The sequence below is a fragment of the Rhincodon typus genome, chromosome 28 (genome assembly GCF_021869965.1).
Source record: "Rhincodon typus isolate 14 chromosome 28, sRhiTyp1.1, whole genome shotgun sequence".
In the NCBI taxonomy this organism is placed as follows: domain Eukaryota; kingdom Metazoa; phylum Chordata; class Chondrichthyes; order Orectolobiformes; family Rhincodontidae; genus Rhincodon; species Rhincodon typus.
Window position 1 is genome coordinate 3,314,996 of NC_063359.1, and position 23,540 is coordinate 3,338,535.

A 23,540-nucleotide genomic window follows, 5' to 3' on the forward strand; every position below is an offset into this window, starting at 1 on the left:
GGTGGACGAGGTCAGAAATCACACAACACCAGGTCATAGTCCTGACACCTGAAGAAAGAGCAAGGCTCCGAAAGCTTGTGTTTTCAAATAAACCCGTGTCGTGTGATTTCTGACCAACAGAAGGAAGGCTGTGGTGTGAAAACCTTTTTCACTCAGTGAGTGGTTAGCCTGAAATGCACTGCATGGAAATGTGCCAGTGTCCAGTTCAAACGAGGCAATCAAAAGGGGGTTTGGATAGGAATAGTGTTCAGGGTTACAGGATAAAGGTTGGAGTTTGAAACTACATGATGAAATTTGACTAATGAGTCAGTGCAGGCTAAATAGGCTCTTTCAGCACTGTAACAATTCTGAGATTGTGTGCATCAATACTGAGTTTATATGACAGTCAGGAAACACAGAACGATAAAATGTTTTTGCTCTTTCCAATAGGCTGCACTAAGGGGTATTGGCTACAGTGGAGTTCCTCGATGTTTGCAATGTGGAAGTTGGTTATTACTGGGACTGCAACAACAATAACTTGTATTTAGGTGTCGCCTCGAACACAGTACAACACCCCAAGACACTTAACGGGAGTCTGACCTAACGGAAGTTGACACCAAAATGTTGACAGAATGACCAAAGGACTGCCCGAAGGTGAAGGGGCTGCAGGATTGGGCAGATTTGGTTATGATTTAGATCAGCCTAGATCTGACTGACCATTCTGTACATTGCAAGGCCTAGAAAGGGCTTCCCTTGCAGAATGACTTAGGGAGAGAATTCCAGAACTTGAGGCACAGCTGGCTGTAGTGTTAGGCTCCAAAGTGGTTTCTTCAAACTAAACCATTAAAGGTTAAAGGTTGATTGGACAGGACAATGAGCAACTGAGGTGGAAAAGTACATGAAAAACAGGCGTGACGCAAAACCAACCGGTTTTAACTGGGGGGAGGAGGAGGAGTTGGGTGGGGGTGGTAGGGAGCGGGAAGACAGGGAACTGTCTGCTTGTGCCGTTTACATAGGACCACCTGGGCTTGTTTACAACCTGCTTTTTAAGGGCTGGAAAATGACTGAAGGTACTATGAAAATGGTGATACAGCAGGTAACCAGAACTGTATTCACATCAGGTACTCCGTCCCAATCAATGGACCTTCCCTAACGGACTGGTATTGCGAGACTGGGACCATGGACCTTTCCCCATTGGGCTATGGGGTCGGTGCCATAGAATCTAAGACAGAGTTCCCAATGCCACAGTTGCCAATGTCACTGACACTCAGCAAGTCAGTGTGATTCTCACTTAATTACAGGATCATACAGCACGGAAACAGACCCTTCGGTCCAACCAGTCCATGCCAACTGTGTTCCCAAACTAAACTAGTCCCACCTGCCTGCTTCTGGCCCTTATCCCTCCAAACATTTCCTATTCATGTACTTACCCAAATGTTTTTTAAACGTTGTAACTGTACCTGCATCCACCACATCCTCTGGAAGTTCATTCCACACATGAACCATTCACTGTGTAAAAAAGTTGTCCCTCGTCTTTTTTAAATCTTTCTCCTCTCACCTTAAAAACATGCCCTTGAGTCTTGTAATCCCCCACCTTAGGGAAAAGACACCTGCCATTCACCTTATCTATGCCCCTCATGATTTTATAAACCTCTATAAGGTCACCCTCAACTTCCTAAACTCCAGTGGAAAAAAGTCCCAGCCTTTCCAACTTCTCCTTATAACTCCATACCTGGTAACACCCTGGTAAATCTCTTCTGAAGCCTCTCCAGCTTAATAATATCCTTTCTATATCAGGGTGACCAGAACTGGACACAATACTCCAGAAGAAGCCTCACCAATGTCCTGTAGACTTGTTCAATATATAAATCAATAGTATAGTTTAAGCTAATAGATTCACTCATTAGTTTGCATGTAAGTAGATTAAGTGAGTAAATTTGCTTCATGCCTTGTTGCTTTAATTTTGATCAGACCTTAAAGAAGCTTTAAGTACTCTTAGGCCTAACCATACACTGACTAACAGTACTTTCCCAAGAGAGTGGGAACAGAGCACTAACTCATTCATTGCCTGCCTGGGTGCTCACAGTCTCCCTGCTCTGCTTTGCCGTTTTAATGCTTTAAAGGATTTGAGAGTGGGGTGGCCAGCTGTCGGTGTTGGTTCTGATCAGGCAATGGTGGTGAGTTGTGTGATGAGTGGGAAGCGCAGAGGGTTAGCAGTGTGGGGGTTCGAGGGGGTGGCGAGAATGAGGGAGGGAGGCGTGAGCGTGGTACAGCATGCTGGGATGGCAGAGTGGCAGAGAGAGAGTGAGTGTGTGCTTTCAGAGAGAAGGTGATGGCACTCACACTGGCTGAGTGGAGAAGGACAGTAACCTTCTTCTTGCCTTCCCTGTCAGTTGCCATTTTTAAAAACCGCAGTAGCCCTGTCATTGCCCTACAGCACAGGGTATTCTCCCATACTATCCCAGCTAGCAGCATCAGTGCATGCCTGGCATCTTCTGGGTCACGGCCTCCTCTGCCAGTCCTGACCACCCCCATCCACCAGGACATCCATGAGCCTGCCCACAAAGTGAGGCACCAAATGCAAATACCACGTCACGGGGAAATGTCAGGAATCGTATTGGCAGAGACAGGGAGGCTGGTCCAATCTGGGACATCCAGACAGAGGCAGGTTCTCCCAGAGACAGTGAGTGGGGGGCCCAGGCTAGCAACAGACCCAACAGGGACAGGGCAGGAGTTAATGAGGTGGCTTTGGGGCAATAACATGAGAAAAAAAACTCATTGGGCCCCATGGGGAGAAACCCCCCCAGCAATTCCATAACACTTGACCTGATTGAAAGTTCACCAAAAAAAAAACTATGATTCAACTCAAAGACAGCAAGGGCAACAGGGACACAGGGAGGGCAATAGGGACAGAAAATGAGGGCAATAGAGACAGTGAGGGTAATAGAGACACAGGGTGAGGGTAATAGAGACACAAGGTGAGGGTAATAGAGACAAAGTGAGGGTAACAGGAACAAAGGGAGGGTAACAGGGACACAGGGTGAGGGTAACAGGGACAGAGGATGCGGGTTATAGGGATACAGGTTGAGGATAACAGGGACACAGGGTGAGAATAAAAAGAACAGTGAGGGTAACAGAGAGCAGAGGGTCAGTGTAAGAGGGGACACAGTGAGGGCAGGATACAGACAGACAGAGAGAGAAGGGTCAGACAGTGTACTGCACATTGCTCTCCATTTACAGTTCAGACCCTATCTTGTACATGTCCCACTGCAGAAGCAGTGTTTCAGGGTGAACATGGGGTGGTTGGAGGATGCCCAGCTCCAGGTTTGGAAGCAGTAGGTGCTCCTGAGGGTGGAGTAGCACCTGGTCGTTTGCGGTAATTGCTGGGAAACAGACTCGAGGAACGGAAGGCCATGAGTGTATTCGGCAATTGCACCGAGCCTGAAAACGCTGAGTGTGCAATGTGAACAAGAAGGTACTCTCCCACAGCTGCACACTCGAACTAGGTGCGATTTCAACTTGAATTAGAGTCTTGGATTTCTAAACATAATAAAGAGACAGTGAAGTGAGGAAGTTTTCTCGCTGACCCCATTAATGCTGGGAATCGACACTGACCTGCTCAGAGACACACAGACCATTCTCCCTGTAGCTATAGCCCCAGGTACCATGTAGAGCCGCACATCAGGGGATCTGCCTACCTGCCAAAGACGGTAAACAAGCCCTCACGGTGCAGGGGGTGGGTTCTCAGCCCTGGGCTCGCACATTGACGGAAACTTCTCGAACAGGAAAGAAAGTGCTTCTAGCAACACACACGTTCAACTGCACGCTCAGCAACAGCTAGGACACAGAGAGAGAGAGGCGACGGGGTGGGGAACTGCACAGTCACCAGACTCTAACCATAGCTTCATCAAGAAAACCACTTCCCCTTCGCTAGATCCCTCCCACTGTAACAATATACCCCACTGTAACACTGTAACAAGATCCCCCCACTGTAACAAAATTGCTCCCACTGTAACATTGCAGCAAGATTGCTCTGGCTGTAACACTGTAACATCAAAACATGATTGATCCCACTGTAACACTGTAACAAAATCCCCCCATCATAACACTGTAGCAAGATCGCTAACACTGTAACAGGATCACTCCAAGTGTAACACTAACAAGCATGGTACCACTGTAACACTGTAACAGAATTGCTCCCACTGTAACATTGAAATGGGATTGCTCTCGCTGTAACACTATAACATTATCACTCTCACCATAACACTGTAACAGGATTGCTCTTACCGTAACATGACAACAAGATCATTCCCACTGTAACAGGGTTGCTTCCACTTCAACACTGTAACAAGATCTCCCCACTGTAACACTATAACACAATCGCTAACACTGTCACAGGATTGATCCCACTGTAACAGGATTGCTACCACTGTAACACTGTAACAGGGTTACTTCCATTGTAACACTGTAACAAGATCCCACAACTGTAACACTGTAACAAGTTTGCTCTCACTCTAACACCACAACAAGATCCCAACCACTGTAACACAGTAACAGGATCGCTCCCACTGTAACAGGATCGCTCCCGCTGTAACAAGATTCCCCCACTGTAACACTGTACAAAGATCACTTGCAGTGTAATACTGTAACAGAATTGCTCCCATTTTAACACTGTACAAGATTGCTCCCACTGTAACACTGTAACAAGATCCCCTGCTGTAACACTAAAATGATCAGTCTCACTGTAACAGGATCGCTCTTACTGTAACACTGTAATAGGAACACTTCCGCTGTAACACTGTCATAAGACCACTCTCAGTGTAACACCGTAACAAGATTGCTCATACTGTAACATTGTAAGAAGATTGCTCTCTCTGTAACACTGTAAGAGGATCACTCCCATTATAACATGAATACTCCAAGCCCAACCAGCACATTAATAGGTGGTGCCAACATATTGAGCTTGGCAAGTCTATTCACATGTGATTGTAAAGTCCCTGGAGCTGGTACCCATCTCTAACTGACCTTTGACCTGAGTGGCTCCCTTGGCAATATCAGAGGTCAGTCCTACTGTTGTGGCTCAGGGGTCAGATGTCAGCCAGAGTGGGTAAGGACAGCAGATTCCCTTCCCAGATGGATGGAGGGATGTTTACAACAATTGACAGTGATCGCATGGTGACCATTACTCCAGCTTCCCATTCCAGGTTTTATGCCATTGCAAACCTCACCACCTGCCATAGTAGGATTCTATCCCTGTCTCCAGAAACCTGAACCTGGTCTCCTGGATTCTCACTGTGCCAGTGTCTCCACACAATATAAACGATTGTAGAATCATGCAGCCTGACTGTACAGAAGGAGGCCATTCAGCCCATTCAGTGGCTGCTTGGAACAGCCCACTATTCATGTCAATCCATATGTTAAAAGCCTGTCATGGCCAAGGCCAGCATCAGTTGTCCATCCCTTGAACAGAAGGCATTTAAGACTCAGGAATGCAGCTGTGGGTCTGGAGTTACATGGCCGTGACCAGGTAAGGATGGCATGTGGGTTTCTGTGGGCAATCCAATATGGTTTAGTTGTCACTGTTGTGGAGACCAGCTTTACAGAGACCTGAACCAACTACATAGAGTCATAGTCATGGGGCTGTGCAGTACGCAAACAGACCCTTCGCTCCAACTCATCCATGCCGACCAGATTTCCTAATTAATCTGGCCCCATTTGCCAGCATTTGGCCCATATCCCTCTAAACCCTTCCTATTCATAACCCATCTTATAACCCATATTATAACCCATCCAAATGCCTTTTAAATGTTGTAATTGTACCAGCTTCCACCACTTCCTCTGGCAGCTCATTCCATACATGCATCACCCTCTGTGTGAAAAAGTTACCCCTTAGGTCCCTTTTCAATCTTTTCTCTCTCACCTAAAACCTATGCCCTCTTGTTTTGGACTCCCCTACCCTGGGGAAAAGACCGTGGCTATTCACCCTATCCATGCCCCTCATGATTTTATAAACCTCTATAAATGTCACCCCTCAGCCTCCGACGTTCCAGGGAAAATAGCCCCAGCCTAATCAGCCTCTCCCTATAGCTCAAACCCTCCAAGCCTTGTAAATCTTTTCTGCACCCTTTCAAGTTTCACAACATCCTTCCTATAGCAGGGAGACCAGAATTGCATGTGGTATTCCAAAAATGGCCAAACCAATGCCCTGTACAGCTGCAACTTGACCTCTCAACTCTCATACTCAATGCACTGACCAAGGCAAGCGTACCAAACACTGCCTCACTATCCTATCTACCTGGGACTCCACTTTCAAGGAACTATGAACCTGCACTCCAAGGTCTCTTTGTTCAGCAACACTCCCCAGGACCTTACCATTAAGCGTGTAAGTCCTGCCCTGATTTGCCTTTCCAAAATGCAGCACCTCACATTTATCTAAATTAAACTCCATCTGCCACTCCTCAGCCCATTGGCCCATCTGATCAAGGTCCTGTTGTACTCTGAGGTAATCTTCTTCATTGTCTATTACACCAATTTTGGTGTTATCTGCAAACTTACAAACTAAACCTCCTATGTTCACATTCAAATCATTTATATAAATAATGAAAAACAGTGGATCCAGCACTGCTCCTTGTGGCACACCGCTGGTTACAGGCCTCCAGTCTGGAAAGCAACCCCCCTCCACCACCCTCTGGCTCCTATTTTTGAGCCAATTCTGTATCCATGGAAACTAACTCCATCAGTGCCCTGGTAACATTGGGCCCTTGTTCCCCAGGCTATGAGCTTGTTATCTCCCTCCCACCTTCTTTAACAGCAGGGATCATATTTGTTACTTTCATGACCACGCTGGAATCAAGGGAATTCTGGGAGTAGCGCCCACTATCCCTGCCGCCACCTTTTCTCGGATGTGGACATCAGGGATTGGCCAACTTTCAGAGCATTCATTTCTCCACACTCGTGTGAATTAGTTCAAATTCCTCATTCCCACTAGAGCCTGAAGATTGGATTGCTCAGGCCCTGTGTGGATTGGGTGGGAGTGTGCGGATGATTCTGCTGGATATGCCACAAGAGGCAGTGTCTCAGAGCATTCCCAGATCTTTCCTCTTTCCCAAAGGGCAAAGATTGGGGATTGGGTCGGCGCTCTGTCCCAAAAAGCAGGTCAGCCAACAAGGTAACTTGGAGCAATTTGGACCGAGCATCGGAACATGGTGGGGAGGGGTTGGGGGTGTAGGCTGTGAGGGTCCTGACACAGTGTTTTAACATAACGATCCAGACAGGGGTGCAAGCGGGGGGTGGTTTGAGTCCTTTTACCCAGAAGACCTTGGGCTAATCATGGTCCTTCTTCTTCTCAATTTCTGGTCCAATTGTCTTCTACTGACATGATAAACACTCAATATTGTCCATAACCCTTCCCCTCCATTACCCCTGAGAAAGAAAGAGAAATTTCTCTTTCTTTTGTTTCTATTTTAACTATTGTATTTAAATAAACCATGCTTTTGCTTAACATTGAGTAGTTTGACCAGTCACATCGCATCTGAAAAACAGCACTTCACATCTACCTTTAAAATCAGAAGAAGTTAGGGTCTAGGTTGCCTTCTTCAAATATTTTGAGGGGGTCCGGTCTGATCCATAACAGACTGGGGGCTCTTGTCAAGATCGAAATCTATAATTCAAAATTGGGTTTAGGATTGTTGGACTCAGAGGCAGTGAGAAGAAAGGTCCAGACCCGAAACATCAGCTTTCCTGCTCCTCTGATGCTGCCTGGCCTGCTGTGTTCATCCAGCTCTACACCTTGTTATCTCAGACTTCAGTATCGGCAGTTCCTACTATCTCTGAGTTGTAGGTGTTAATGTCTTTTGTTTCAGGTGTTGAATTTGGTTGGTTTAAACTGGGTGTGCCTTCTGTAATAGATTTATTTTTATTGTCATGTGTACCGAAATATAGTGAAAAGCTTCGTTAACAAGCAGTACAGGCCGATCACAACAAGCAAAGGATGTGTAGATCAAAAAGACTTAGAGGCATACAGGTTACATTGCAGGTAGTAATTTTTACAGATTTAGAATTTAAGTTTAAAAGCGTAGAACGATTAAAAGATATGTAAGAGTTAGATCTGTTGTAGGAGCTCACAAGGAGTCATTCGGTGTCAGCACCATCTTGCATCTATGGATCTTTCGGTCACTAAGACTTTTCTGGGGGTGGAAGAAGTGAGTTTGGGAGTTTTACAACATGTGAGCAAGGCAAAGCTTTCGGAACAGGCCGAGCAGCTGGTTCTGGGGTTGCCTTTGTCCATGTGTGAAAATGGGAGATACTTGCAGCAATAGCTTGACATTTAAATTTGCCGGAAATGCCATTGGAATCTTTGGAAGTGGCTAAACTTCAATTGCAAATGAAGCAGCTTGAACATGAAAAGGAAATGAAAGGGTTTGAATTATGATTAAAAGCAGAGGGAAAAGAGAAAGCGAGAGAAGAAAGAGAGAAAGAGAGAATTTGAACTCTGGAAGTTGGCAATTAGAGGGGAAAATCGACTTAAAAGGGCATTGAAAATAGATCAAACATATGGCGCTCTTAGAGAGACGATTATTTTGGAGGAGTTCAAAAATTCACCCCCTGAAGTCGTGAGAACTCACATGGAGGAGCAGAGGGTTAAAACGACAAGGTTAGCAGCTGAAATGTCAGATGGTTATGAGTTGGTTCATAAATCAAAGTTTGGCTTCTGACATCAATTTCAATCTGTGAGGGATAGAAATTGGGGAAAAGAGAAATCCTCAGGTGCTAAGGGAAAAGGAGATCTCAGTGAAGATAATAAAGATAGTTTTACCACAGGGTAAAAAGGAAACCCATGAGGGGGAAAGAGAAGTTAACAAGCTTAGGTTTTTTCACTAAATATTGAAGAGAAAACCCGTTATTTCCGTAACACCTAGCAATAACTTCTCGTTCTTACCACATTCTTAACTGACAAAGACACAATCCCTTGATGTTTTGCTTTGTAGTTATTTGGGATTGTTTTGTAGAGAAAAACCCCAAAGTGTTCAATTTACCCCAACAGCAACAATCTCTCAGTTCTGGGACACCCACAGCTAATTTCTGCAGCCTCTCCAGTATCTCCCAATTCTGTTCTCAGTCCTCTACGTATGGTCTAATTCAGGTTCTGTAACAGGCCTAACATGATGTTCCAGTGTTTCTGTTCTATCACTCAAGAAATGGATACCAGCAGTTTGTTGGTGTCCTATAGTCTTGTTAAACTGAGCCCCTATGTAATCCTCCATGTATCAAGCCTTCTTCAGGCATCTAAGTATCAATATTCCTTTAGCAATCTTTGTGTGGAATCATGGTATCATAGAATTTTACACTACAGAAGGAGGCCACTCGACCGATCGTGTCCATACTGGCTCCTGAAACAGCTACCCAACTAGTCCTATTCTCCAGCCCTATTTCTGTAGCCCTCAAACTTCATTACTTCCAAATATATTTCAAGGTTTCTTTTGAAACCTCCAATGGAGTCCCCCACCACCACATTTCTCCTTCAATAATCTGTGTATCAGTACTTCATTATTAATTTGTTTATCAGTACTCCATTAGTAATCTCTGTATCGGCGCTCAATTAGTAATTGGTGTATTGGTACACCTTTGCTAATCAGTGTTTTGGTAATCCATTAGTAATCTGTGCATTGATACTCCATTAGTAATCTGAGTATTGATACTCCGTTAATAATCTGAGTATTAATACTCCGTTAGTAATCTGAGTATCGGTTCTCTATTAGTAATCTGTATACTGGTATTCCATTAGTAATTGGTGTATTGGTACTTCATTATTAATCTGTGTATTGGTATTCTATTAGTAATCTCTGTATCAGTACTCCATTAGTAATCTATGTATCTGTATGCCTTTAGTAATCAGTGTTTTGGAAGTCCATCAGTAATTGGTGTATCAGTGCTCCATTAGTAATTGGTGTATTGGTACTCCTTTAGTAATCTGTGTATCAGCACACCTTTAGTAATCTGTGTGTTAGTACTCCATTACTAATCTGTGTATTGATGCTCCATTAGTAATCTGTGTGTCAGTACTCCATTAGTAATTTGCGTATCGGTACTCCTTTAGTTATCGGTGTATCAGTACTCCATTAATAATCTCAATTAGTAATGTGTGAATCTGTAGTACCTGACCCATTCACTTCTTGGTCCCATTTACATACTGATATCTAGGAAGACTATGGCCTACATTTTCTCCATCACACTCACCCAGCTGGATGTCTATTTCCCAATGACATCCCATGCTGTGAGTGTAGTACTGTCCTCCCATATGTGGTGCACTCCTTCTCGTGCTGTCTCCAGCCCCTGGTGTGACACCTGTTACCTGCAAATTGTGAAATTGGATTTGAAGCATGTGATGTAAATGGTGAAGATCTGTGATCCCAGCACTGTTTCCTTTGGGACACCCACTCCCACATTCCATCTGTTAACTGTTATTCTCTGTTTTCTGTTTTGCAGACAGTTTGCTCTCTATTCTGCCCCATGTCCCCCATTCTTGTGTATCTACCTTGTGATAACTTATCCAAACTGATTTGTATCTGTATAAGACTCCTTACTTTACCTCCCTCAGGCTCCCACAATTGCCAAAGCCTGACAACTGATTGTCACACTTGTTCCTTCCAGTATCTATGCTTTTTCCTGAGAGTGCCTGTCCACCATCTACAAGGCACAAGTCAGGAGTGTGATGGAATACTCCCCACTTGCCTGGATGGGTGCAGCTCCAATAACACTCAAGAACCTTGACACCATCCAGGACAAAGCAGCCCGCTTGATTGGCACCACATCCACAAGCATCTACTCCATCCATCACTGATGCTCAGTAGCAGCAGTCTGTACAATCTACAAGATGCACTGCAGAAATTCACCAAAGATCCTTAGACAGCACCTTCCAAACCCACGTCCACTTCCATCTAGAAGGACAGGGGCAGCAGATACATGAGAACACCACAACCTCCAAGTTCCCCTCCAAGTCACTCACCATCCTGACTTGGAAATATATCGCCATTCCTTCACTGTCGCTGGAGCAAAATCCTAGAACTCCCTCCCTAAGGGAATTGTGGGTCAATTTGCAGCACATGGACTGCAGCATCACCCCCATCTTCTCAAGGGGGGCAACTAGGGCCGGGAAATAAATGCTGGGCCCAGCCAGTGACACCCACATCCCTCTCAATTAGATTTTGACCTGTATGTCACCCACTGTTACCTAGTGTTTGACATGTGGAGTTGACTACCTTCCAACCTGTAGCATTCTCCCAGTACCTACCTGCACAGAACTGGGTGAATCAGATAGGTAGGGTGGCAACGGCAAGGGAACAATGGATTAAGAGGAAGCTGGAGCAAGGGATAAACCAGGCTGGTCAGATCAATCTTAGTGGAGGGGAAAACTAGTGGAGGGGAAAGCAATTCTGAATGACAGAATTGATCTGGATTTCAAGAAGTAGGGATGAATCAAGAACAGTGAACATGGTTTTGCTATGGGGAGGTCATATCTGACCAACTTGATTGAATTTTCTGAAGAGGTGACCAGGTGTGTAGATGAGGAGAGTGCTTTTGATGTAGTTTACTTGGACTTCAGTAAGGCTTTTGATAGGGTCCCACAAGGGAGATTGATAGCACAGGTAAGAGCCCATTGGATACAAGGAAATTGGTAAATTGGATCCACAATTGGCTGAGCTTCAGGAAACAGAGGGTGAAGTTTAAGGGCTGTTTTTCCAATGAGAAGCTAGTGGGGTTCCATAGGGGTTAGTGTTAGGACCCTTGCTGTTTGTGGTTTATGTAAGTTATTTAGACTTGAGTATAGGAGGGTTAATCATTAAGTTTGAAGGTGATGCTAAAATTGATGGGGTGATAAATAAGGAGGATAGGCTTAGACTTCAGGAGGATGTAGACAGGTTGGCTGATCAGTGACTATTGGAATTCAATCTGGATCAACAGAGGGACTCCAGGAAGCACTAAGGATTTGAGGAGACTTGGAGTGCATGTACACTGGTCCCTGGAGGTAGTGGGACAGGAGGATAAAGTGGTTAAGAAGGCATAAGGGATACTTGCCTTTATTAGTTGAGACAGTGTTTAAGAGCAGGGAGGTTTTCCTGGAATTGTATAAAACATTGGTTAGGTCACAGCTAGAGTATTGTGTGCAGCTCTGGAATCCACATTAGAGAAGGAATGTGACAGCACTGGGGAGGGTGAAGAGGGAGATTTACCAGGGTGTTGCCTGGGCTGGTGAATTACAAATTCTCCTCCTTTCCCCTATTTTTAAACTATTTCTAATCTTCCAAAAGTGGAAATATCTTTTTAACACCCACCTCCCCGCATGATCATATATGTCTGAAGAAAATCCCTTCTTGGTCTTTTAGACACTAATGGTATGTGGCCAGCCTAACCAACCCTCCTTCATAAAGTAATGCCTCGCTCTCATTCAGGCCATTAGTCGACTGAGCCTTCTCTGAACTGCTTTAAGCTCCTTCTTTAAATAAAGAGACCAAAACTAGACAGCATTTTGTATGTGATCAATCCCATGTCCTGTACAACTACAGTGAAACTTCTGCACTTTTATACCCCAATTTCTTAAAATGAAATTTGGAGCAGAAGGAGTGGTACAGTGGCTTAGTGGTTAGCACTGCTGCCTCATAGCCCCAGGGACCTGGGTTTGATTCCACCCTGGGGTGACTGTCTGTGTGGAGTTTGCACATTCTCTCTGTGTCTGTGTGGGTTTTCTCTGGTTTCCTCCCACAGTCCAAAGATGTGCAGGTTAGGATGGATTGTCAATGCTCAATTACCCATAGTGTGCAGGGATGTGTGGGTTAGGTATGCAGGGTAACAGAGTGATAGTCTGGGTGGGATGTTCTTCAGAGGGACGGTGAGACTTGCTGGGTCAAGTGGCCTATTTCCACATTATAGCGATTCTAGGAATTTCCTCGCAATAAACAACAGCTTGCCTTTCTTATCACTTGCAGACTAACAGCTATTACAAATTGTTGATTGATAGCTCAGTAATTAATCCTAGAATTTATTTATCATTAAGCTCGAACAGCCCATTTAATGAATCTCCATCTTAAATCATCTATTATTTGGAAATGAAATAACAGATAATTAGCAGATGAATTAATTACCGTTGTGAAGGGCGTAGGTGTATTTACGGATAGGTCTGTCCTGGTCTGCAAACCTCTGCAAGAAACATCTTTGCCTGAAGTCTCACCAAACTCAGCTGGGATCTAAAATCGAGCGATGAAGGGAGGAGCTGGAATATTGGGGGTGGGGGCGGGGGTAATTGGCTTTACAGGAAGCAGTCGTGTAGGAAGGAGAGGTAAGAAGTAAACAGGACGGGGCAGTGAATGAGGATGCACTTGGGAAAAATTGCTCTCGATCAACAAAAGTGTGTGTGTGTGTAAGCTGGGACTGTCAGAATATCAATATAGGCACCATGGAGCAGGCGGGTCTACAAGGGGTGGGAATATGGAATAAAAAGAGCTATAATCACTGAGGTTTAGACTATAAGGAGCAGAAATAGGCCATTCAGCCCATCAAGTCTGCTCCGCCTTTCAATGAGATCATGGCTGACCAGATCATTCTCAACTCCACTCTCCTGCCTTTTCCCTTCTGATTCCCTCGCTGATTAAAAATCTTTCTATCTCAGCAGCAAAAATAGTTAACAACCCAGCCTTGACCCTTGTTTCTGTCATTGGGTGATAGGATGCTATGCCAAGTAATGCTTTTGTGGCACAGTGGTAGTGTCCCTACTGCTGAGACAGGAGGCCTGGGTTCAAGTCCTACCTGCTGTGGTGTATTGTAACATCTGTGAACCTGTGGAATTCCTCCCACAGGAAGCTGTTGGGGTCAGTTCATATTCAATAGGGAGCTGGACAAAGCCTTTGCGGTTTAAGGGATCAAGGGGTAGGGAGAGAAGGCAGGAGTGGGATATGGAAATTACATGATCGGCCATGATCACATTGAATGGTGGTACAGGCTCGAAGGGCCGAGTGGCCCACTCCTGCAGCTATTTTTGATGTTAACAGGTCGATTATTAAATATGTATTCTTTACAGCCCTGAATGCTGTGCTGTTTATCTAGTTCAGGTTAAAGGTTAAAGGACACTTTAGAATGGGTGGGAAAGAGTATGGGACTGGTCTATTTAAAAACCTGGTTGAAATTTGATCAGATCCTTTGTTTATTTTCTGTCTAGAAATGATTTAACACCTTTTCCTGTCACTTAATTTATTTCCTTTGTATTTTAGGCTTGTACAGACAACTATGATCCCTTTGATGCCTATCTCTGTGTCAGAAAAAGACATAACATTAGCGGAGGTATTCACAAGAGAATTTGATATGATACAGAGTTAGTTTGTAGCCTGGAGGCCTGATGGACCAAACAAAAGTTGAGTGACTCAAGGGACATGGCATGAAATAAAATTAAAAAGGAAAAGCATGTCAGAATGTAAAATATATTCCAATTCCAGAGAAAAGGGTGGCTCAGTGGCTCAGTGGTTAGCACTGCTGCCTCATAGTGCCAAGGACCTGGGTTCGATCCCACCCTCGGACAACTGTCTGTGTGGAGTTTGTACATTCTCCCTGTGTCTGTGTGGGTTTCCTCTGGGTGCTCCGGTTTCCCCCCACAAGCCAAAGATGTACAGGCTAGGTGGATTGGCCACACTAAATTGCCCCCATAGTGTCCAGGGATGTGTAGATTAAGGGGATGGGTTTGGGTGGGATGTTCTGAGGGTTGGTGTGGACTTGTCGGGCCGAAGGGCCTATTTCCACACTGTAGGGATTCTATGAATTGGGGGAGACGCAAAGACGTGACAAAACAGACAGCAGGAGCCTGCAGCAATGAGTCAGGAAGTCATACAGCATGAATAGAGACCCTTCAGTCTAACCAGTCCATGCTGACTGTAACCCCAATACTCCAAACCTGTGCTGTGCTTGTCCCATATCCCTCCCAACATTTCTTATTAATGTACCTTTCCAAATGTCTTTTAAATGTTGTATCGTACCTACATCCACTTCCTCACTCTCTGTGTAAGGCAATTGGCCCTCATGTCTTAAAAATGTGCCCCAGTTTTGAAATCCCCCACCCTAGGAAAAAGACACCTGCCATTCCTCCTTATCTATGCCCCTCATTTTATAAAACTCTATAAGGTCACCTCTCAACCTCCTACACTCCAATGAAAAAGGTCCCAGCATATCAAACTTCTCCTTAAAACTCAAACCCTCCATTCCCGGCAACATCTCAGTTCTGAGGAAGGGTCACCGGACCTGAAACATTAACTCCGGTTTCTTCACAGATGCTGCCAGACCTGCTGAGCTTTTCCAGCAACTTTGTTTTTGTCCCTGATTTACAGCATCTGCAGTTCTTTCAGTTTTCACTTAGTATTTAACTCACTGCCAAATCTCTTCCAGGCATGCCCACCTTGAAGACGTTCTGCTCCTCTCTCCGACGGGATTTCCGTTCTCATCTTTCTTCTTGCCCACCAACATTAATTTCACTGTCACTCCTGGTGTTTGACCAGGTATTTGCTAAAAGTAGTTTCCACAGACATATTACATTCCTCAGTGACTGCCTCCGGCTCAGACTCATCCCACGTGGATTCCAACTGAATTTTCATCCCTTGTGCTTTGAATCCTCCCAGGATCACAGATATCTCCGTGATGTTCAATGTTCCACAGACAGCTGCTCTCGCTGTATCCCGAGATTCACACTCAGTGCCATGTGGCGCCACATGCGCACTCTCGGCCTTTCTCTCCAACAGCCTCGCAACACACTGGCTCAGGGCTGCACCACTCCACAATTCCACTTCATCCTCCGGTTCATTTGTCGTGCTATCAAGAAACTTTTTCTTTTCCTTTCAGGCATCAAGGCCCACAAGATGCAACATCTCAGAGATACCCATGGCCCTCTGGAAACTTCCTCTCCTCCACTTCCCTCTGACTCCATCCCCTTTCCCAATCCCATCTCCTGTCAGGTATTCACCATCCCTCCTAACCTTCTGCTTTCCGATGCTGAACGCTTCGTACACAGCAAAGACCCCAGCTTTGTCCCTCTGTGTCCCCACCTTAACGAATTTCGGGCATGACATGATGCCGAACTCTTCCACAGTCTTCACCTCTGTGCTCATTTCTTTGGATAAGAGTCCTCTCCCCATCCCACAGACCCTTTCACCCAACTCCAACACACTCCCTCTACCTGGACCCCTCCCTCCGGCCTTTTACCTGCACTCAATCTTTTCATTGAGAACTGTCGTCGTGGTATTAGTCACCTCAATTTCTCTGCCCCCTCTCACCAAATCCAACCTATCTCCCTCCGAACTGACTGCACTCCATGCACTCAGATCCAACCCTGACTTTGTCATTAAGCCTGCCGATAAGGGTGGTGGTGTTGTAGCCTGGCAGAGGCTCAGTGCCAACTCTCAGATACCTCCTTCTACCATCCCCTGGACCATGACCCCACTGTGACACATCAGACCATTGTATCCCCTATGGTTATGGATCTCATTTCATCCGGTGATCTCCCCACCTCTGCTTCCAAGCTGATAGCCCCCAGCCTTGCACAGCTCGTTTCTACCTCCTGCCAAAAATCCACAAACAGGACAGTCCGGGCAGACCCATTGTTTCAGCCTGCTCGTGCCCCACAGAACTCATCTCTTCCTACCTTGACTCAGTCTTCTCCCCCCCGACCCCAGTCCAATCCCTGCCCATATACATCCATGATTCCTCTGACGCCTTAAGCCAGTTTCAAAATTTCCAGTTTGCAGGATCCAGCTGCCTCCTCTTTACCATGGATGTGCAATCCCTTTACACTTCCATTCCCCACCAGGAGGGTCTTAGGACACTCTGCTTCTTCCTGGAGCAAAGACCTGAACCATCCCCACCCACCACCACCCTCCTCCGCTTGGCCGAGCTCGTAAAACAACAGATCTGAGGGACGGTCACCGGACCCGAAACATTAACTCTGATTTTTTCCTTCACAGATGCTCCCAGACCTGCTGACCTTTTCCAGCAACTTTTGTTTTTGTAACATCCTGGTAAATCTCTCCAGGTTAATAATATCCTTCCTATGACAGGGATATCAGAAATGGTCACAGTACCCCAGACATTCCAATCTGACCTAGTCCCATTTGTCAGCATTTGGCCCATATCCCACTAAACCTTTAGTATTCATGTACCCATCCAGATGCCTTTTAAATGTTGTAATTTTACCACCACTTCCTCTGGCACCTCATTCCATACACGCACCACCCTCTGCATGAAAAAGTTACCCCTTAGGTCCTTTTTAAATCTTTCCGCTTTCACTTTAAACCTATGCCCTCTAGTTTTGGAAAATAAACATCCAAAGGATACCAAAACCAACACAAACAAAATTGCTGTTCTGTGCATTGAAAAGGGTGGTCAGGAGCAATTTTCCTGCAAACTGATCACAGTGATAACAGAGATGTTAAGGAGCAATTTTGTGTTTGTGGTTACAGACAAGGAAGAGATCAACATGCTGGAAAACACAGGGAAACCTAAGCTGAGACTGTCAAATTCCCGGGTGTGATGATCACCAACAATCTCTCCTGGTCCAACCACATTGATGTAACGGCCAAGAAAGCACAACAACACCTCTACTTCCCTGGTAGGCTAAGGAAATTTGTCTTGTCTGTAAAGACGCTTACCAACTTTTACAGATGCGCTGTGGAAAGCATCCTATCTCGATGCATCACAGTGTGCTGCGGCAACTGCTCTGCCCAGGACCGTAAGAAACTAGAGCGTTGTGAACACAGCCCAGTCCATCTCGCAAACCAACCTTCCATCCATGGACTCCATCCATACTTCTCACTGCCTTGGGAAGGCAGCCAGTATCATCAAAGACCCCTCCCACCCCGGTTATAATCTCTTTCAGAGATAACACAGTGTGGAGCTGGAGGAACACAGCAGGCCAGGCAGCATCAGAAGAGCAGGAAAGTTGACGTTTCGGGTTGGGATCCTTTCTGAAGAAGGGTCCTGACCCAAAAGGTCAACTTTCTTGCTCCTCTGATGCTGCCTGGCCTGCTGTCTTCCTTCAGCTCCGCACTGTGTTATCTCTGACTCCAGCATCGGCAGTTCTTACTACCTCTGAGTGAGTTATAATCTCTTACAATCGCTTCTGTTGGGCAGAAGATACAAACGTTTAAACACATGAACCAACAGGTTCAAGAACAGCTTCTTCCCCACTGTTATTAGACTTCTGAATGGACCTCTCAAATTTCAAATTTAATGTTGATCTTGCTGTTTGTGCACCTTCTCTGCAGCTGTAACATTGTATTCCTCACTCTATTCTATTCCCCTAATGCACTTTGTATGGTATGATCTGCCTGTACTGCAAGCAAACTAAACTTTTCACTGTACCTAGGTACATGTGATAATAATAAATCAAACCCAAAAGAGTGACTCGCCAAAATTAACACAAGCAAAATAACAAACACAATGAAGAAAATAAAGGTACCAATGAGAGAAATTTCCAAGATCTAATGGTTTCTCAGAAAGAAGGTGAACACATTGAAGACACCTCCCAAATGTCATTTCCCAAAATTTCTTCGATGTTGTTCGTTTAGGTTGGAAAATTGTGATCAATCTTCTGCTTTTTAAGAATTGCAAGGAAGTAAAACCAAGGAATTATAAACCAGTTAGTGCGATGACAGTGACTGAACACCGGCAAAGTATTCTGCTCTTCAGAGTGTAAGTGTGAATTTGTATAGGGTGGCTCATGGCTGATAGACTGTGGTGAGTTTGTTAAAGAGGTGACAAAAATAGTTTATAGGAGATTGCAGCTGTGTATTTTTGTGATAGGCTGTCAAGGTGTTTGATAAAGTTGTTCATCACTTAACTAAAGTTGAAGCTCAAAGGAGGAAAGGACAGTCATTCACCAGTTTTAGAAATTGCGAATGAGAGTCAGGACAATGCTGATGTGGTGTCCTGCAGGCTTTGTATCGAGTAAAGATTTGGACAACAGGAGAGAAAGCCACATAGTCACATTCTCTGACGAACATGAAGTGAAGCAGCAATGCCTGTTGTGAGTGAACATGACCAGCAAAAGACACAAAGGCAGCACAAGGAAGGAATAAAAATTTTTAAAAGTGAATGTAAATAAGAGGAGTGGCATACTTTTTGTAGATGTGGTGAGTGGTTGCAATGTGGAAATGTGCAGCTCAGTGCTGAGACAGCATAAAGCACAGTTTCCAAATTTGGACAGCTACATGAAGAGAAAAGGAATGTTGCTCTGAAAGAAAAGGGCAGGAGAGTGGGACTAACGGAATTGTTCTTGCAAAGAGCAGCATTATTATCATCCTCTCTGGTGCTGAACACGTTCCAGAATCCAGGAGACTTCAACATACATCGAAATATTTCAGAAGATCCAGGTTCAAGTCCCAACTGTTCTGGATAACGTCTCTGGACAGCTTGGTGAAAAATATCTCCCCTTTATTCTGATACTATGGCCTCTGCTCCTACACTCTCTCATGAGGGGAAACATCCTCTCAGCATCAAGCCCCTTAAGAATCCAGTATGTCTCAATGAAATCATCTCACATCCTTCTAAATTCCATTGAAGCAGAGTGTTGAACTGGGAGCCAGTGTAAGTCAGTGAGCCTAGAGCCAACAGGGAAATGTGACTCCTTAGTACTAACAGCTAAGTATTAATTGCTAATGGGATTAAACATTCTCCAATCATTACTAACCACTGACAGGTATAAAATCCTCCCTCGCTATTAATTTACTGAAGGGAGTACACTACGTCCTCAGTATTATTTGATTTGATTTGATTTATTATTGTCACGTGTACCTAGGTACAGTGAAAAGTTTTGTTTTAAGCGCAGCACAGGCAGATCATACCATACAGAATGCATTAGGGTATTAGAACAGAAAAAGGATTATAATATTACAGCTGCAGAGAAAGTGCACAAAACACAAGATCAACATTAGATTTGAAATTTGAGAGGTCCATTCAGAGGCCTGATAGCAGTGGAGATTAAATTACTGATTATTAATTATTTGACAAGAGCACAATACCTCCTTAGTAACAGTTGCTTAATGTTAAACTCCTCCTCAGTATGAATTACTGACAGTTCACTACCTCCTCAGCATTTGCTTTCATTGCTAACTCCTGCTCAGTATTAATCCCTGACAGGATTGCCATTTTTTGTGCTAATAGTAATCAACAATTTGCATGTTTGCAGACTGGAATCCCATTTAACCCCCTCGTGCCTCATGCAGACAGTGAGCTGGATACCAGTGAATGAGCCACTTGACAGTGCACCAGCCTGGACTGTGCACTCAGGGTCCTCAGTTTGAATCTTTCCCCAGAGGCACTTACTTTTCCCTTCCAATAGGACAGAGGGAGGGGAGAGTCCGTGCAGATGTGTGTTACAGCTGCTCCAGTAGACAGTACAAACGCACTACAGCTATCAGAAGCTCACTCAGAGCCACAACACACAGAGAGCCTCCTCTTTCCTGAAGCTACAGTTAACACTGATTGCAGAATGTAGCAAACCAGTCCAGGCATGCTCTCACTCTACCAACACACACTGAAATAATCCTGCCTTTAGCAGCTCATATGTACACAGTTTCTCCCAATGAGAACATTGCCAATTATATATTATCCTTTTGTTTGCCTGCCTTTGATGGGTCCTGGGCTGCCTGAGATTCTGCAGCTTTAATATGTTTTGTTTTTGCAAAACTGCTCAAACTCCCACAGTGTCACTTTAACACATTCCAGTTCTGGTAAGTGCATCTCTCTCTGCTCTCAGTCCACCTGCTGTTCCTTCTGAAATAGGCTGAAATTTCTCGCAGCAATGCTAACAAGACATGGCACATTCGCTTTACAACTAACAGTGAGGTACCTTTTCCAAGTGCAGACATCGTTCTACCACAGGAAACTTGCACATAGCAAGCTTTCACAAAACAGCAGACACATCATGGCTATTTTCTGTTGTGACTGTTGTTATATATTGTGCCAGGAATCCCAGACCTGAAACACAACAGCTCAGTTCCACGCCGAGCCCAAACTGCAGCTGAACAGCAATAACTCAGGAAGTTCTGACTCACAGACAACTCGGAGAATGAGGAACAAGGGGCCAGATTTCTTCCCTGTCACACCGAGAACCTCCAGGTTACAGATGTCCCTGCAGCACAGACTGCACAAAAAAAAGCAAAAGGGAAATAAGCATAGAGGTTTTGCAGGGACCTGGGGGAGGAGCAGGAGCTAAGGCTGAATGGCCTCCTCCTGTGCTGGTGCCGGGTGGCTCTGTGAGATCAACCCCTGGTGTGCAAAACTAAGCTTCGGTAAATTAATCATCCAAACGGCCTCAGCAAAGTAACCACACAATGACAGCTCGCCTTCAGATAAAACATCAATGTTTTAATCAGTGTTTCTAAAAGCCTTGCTCTCTGACCTACCAGTTTAGTTTCTGCTTCTCTCTAACCATTCCCAGGCTTGACTGACAATGCCGACACTGGGAGAAAGGTCCACAAGGTTCAGATCATCAGATTCCAAACACCGGGACAATGGAAGACAACAACAGAGTGTTTTTTTAACAATTCTGTCACCATGGCTTCAGGAATACTAATCCTAATACGAATCCTGCTCTCTAGAGATTCCTGACCCTCCCTGGCCTGTTCTCAGAAATTCATGCCCCATCTCTAGGGCGTGCTGCACTGTCAGAGGTCCCATCTTTAAGAGGAGCTCTGACCCTGCCTGCCCTCTCATGACCTGAAACATGGTGGATGGAGAACAGACCAGCTCTCTTATCTCTAATAAACGTGATCCAAATACTTATTATGTTGCTGATTGGCTGCTGTTTTTAAGAACGTGAGTAGGGGAGCAAGAGTGGGCCACTGGGCCCCCTTGAGTTTACTTGACCATTTAATTAGATCAGGGCTGACCTAACTGCAGCCTTCCACACCCCTGGCCTCCTTCAGAGGTTCCTACTTTGCAACAGTGAGCAGACTTTGTAATGTATTTCATTTGGGTATATAAACACCCTGGAAAGTCCTGAAGACTTTGTTGCCACCACACTCTGGTGGGGCTCCCCCATTTGTTCAGTTTCAGACACCATTCCCTAAATTGTTAAAATTCTGGCTCAGGAAGAATGCACTGCTCCCCCCCGCCCACCCCACCGTTCTTTATTCAGCCACCAGCACAGCTAGGCACAACAGGGTTTGTTTACACAAGATCTCTTTCCTTGTGGATATGGTTCTCCCAGACCGAATGACTTTATGTTTTAACCAGGCCAGCTCGGACTAACAGAAGAATGAGTTTATTAGTTATTAAATATAACAGTAAATACTAACACACACACACACACACACACACACACAGACCAGGGACTTGGGTTTGATTCCTCCCTCGGGCAACTGCCTGTGTGGAGTTTGCATGTTCTCCCGTGTCTGCGAGGGTTTCCTCCGGGTGCTCCGGTTTCCTCCCACGGTCCAAAAATGTGCAGGCTAGTTGTATTGGCTGTGGGAAATTGCCCATAGTGTCCAAGGGTGTGCAGACTAGATGGATTGGCCATGGGAAGTGGACGGTTATGGTACCGGGGAGAGGTTTGAGTGGGATGCTCTTTGGAGGGTAGGTGTGGACTCAATGGGCCAAATGGCCTGCTTCCACACTGTGGGGATTCTATGAATCAGTTGGAAATCCAAAAAATTATAAAAGTTAAAGACAGTCTTGGAGTCATTCATGAAGAATAGATCTCAGAACGCTTTGGCTATTACACTGGGATGGAATCAATGGGGTTGACATTGGTCGATGAGCCATCGATTTTCAGGCTCTTGCCTTTGCAAGTTGATTGAAATTGTTTTATCCAAGTCCTTTGGGACAGTGGCTAACTGGCAGCACTTAGGGTGAGAGAGTGCTGTTTTCCCTTGCTTTACCTGCAATGCAGGGGTGTTTAATGGCTATTCGAAAACTGTGACTGTCACAACACGAGTACACTACACTAGTATGTCAGGTCACTATCACGTGCAAACAACCAGTTGCAGGTGGTTTATTTTTACCTTGTTTTTGTATTAACCTGGAAAAGCACAGCACAAACACCACTACAGGAGATGGCATCCTGTATGGGGTCGGGGGGGTTTAGTTAGCCTCTTGTTATCTCTTCCCTTTTACTCCTTGTGTTTGAGGTTTCCCACACTCTGTATAGCTGTGAAATTCCATGGATCTGCACACAGACGGTCAGTGAGTTTACACCTTTCAACCTGTAGCAGTGCCCATTTAAAATACGTGCATTGGAATTAAATTGTCAGTAAGTATCTGGAATTCTGATTGGCTGTCAATCACACCATGAAAGTTGCTCTTTGAACCCAGATTGGGTGTGAGCCACAGGCTAGGTTTAAACACCGGGGTGTGGGGGGGGTGGTGGTTTCAAGCCTTGGCAAACAGCTCTCTCTGCTTCACCCTGACGCCCCTCCCAAACCGAGTGTCTGAAACCCTGTAAGACAGACAGCAGGGAGCTGTGGAAAGTTCGATACAGAGAATGATAGGTTCTCTGGACATAAGAACATGAGAAATAGGAGCAGGAACAGGCC

General features: G+C 45.1%; 1 protein-coding gene across 3 annotated transcripts in view; it reads right to left on the bottom strand.

Annotated features, from left to right (window-relative positions):
- Positions 1–20,967, bottom strand: part of tor4aa (torsin family 4, member Aa) — a 50,713-nt gene extending 29,746 nt beyond the window's left edge. The window contains exon 1 of one of the 3 annotated variants that reach the window (XM_048613711.1): positions 20,855–20,967. The gene's annotated coding sequence lies outside the window, so the exon portion shown is untranslated. The other 2 variants (XM_020523532.2, XM_048613712.1) reach the window with 2 other exon arrangements.
- Positions 20,968–23,540: the final 2,573 nt, after the last annotated feature.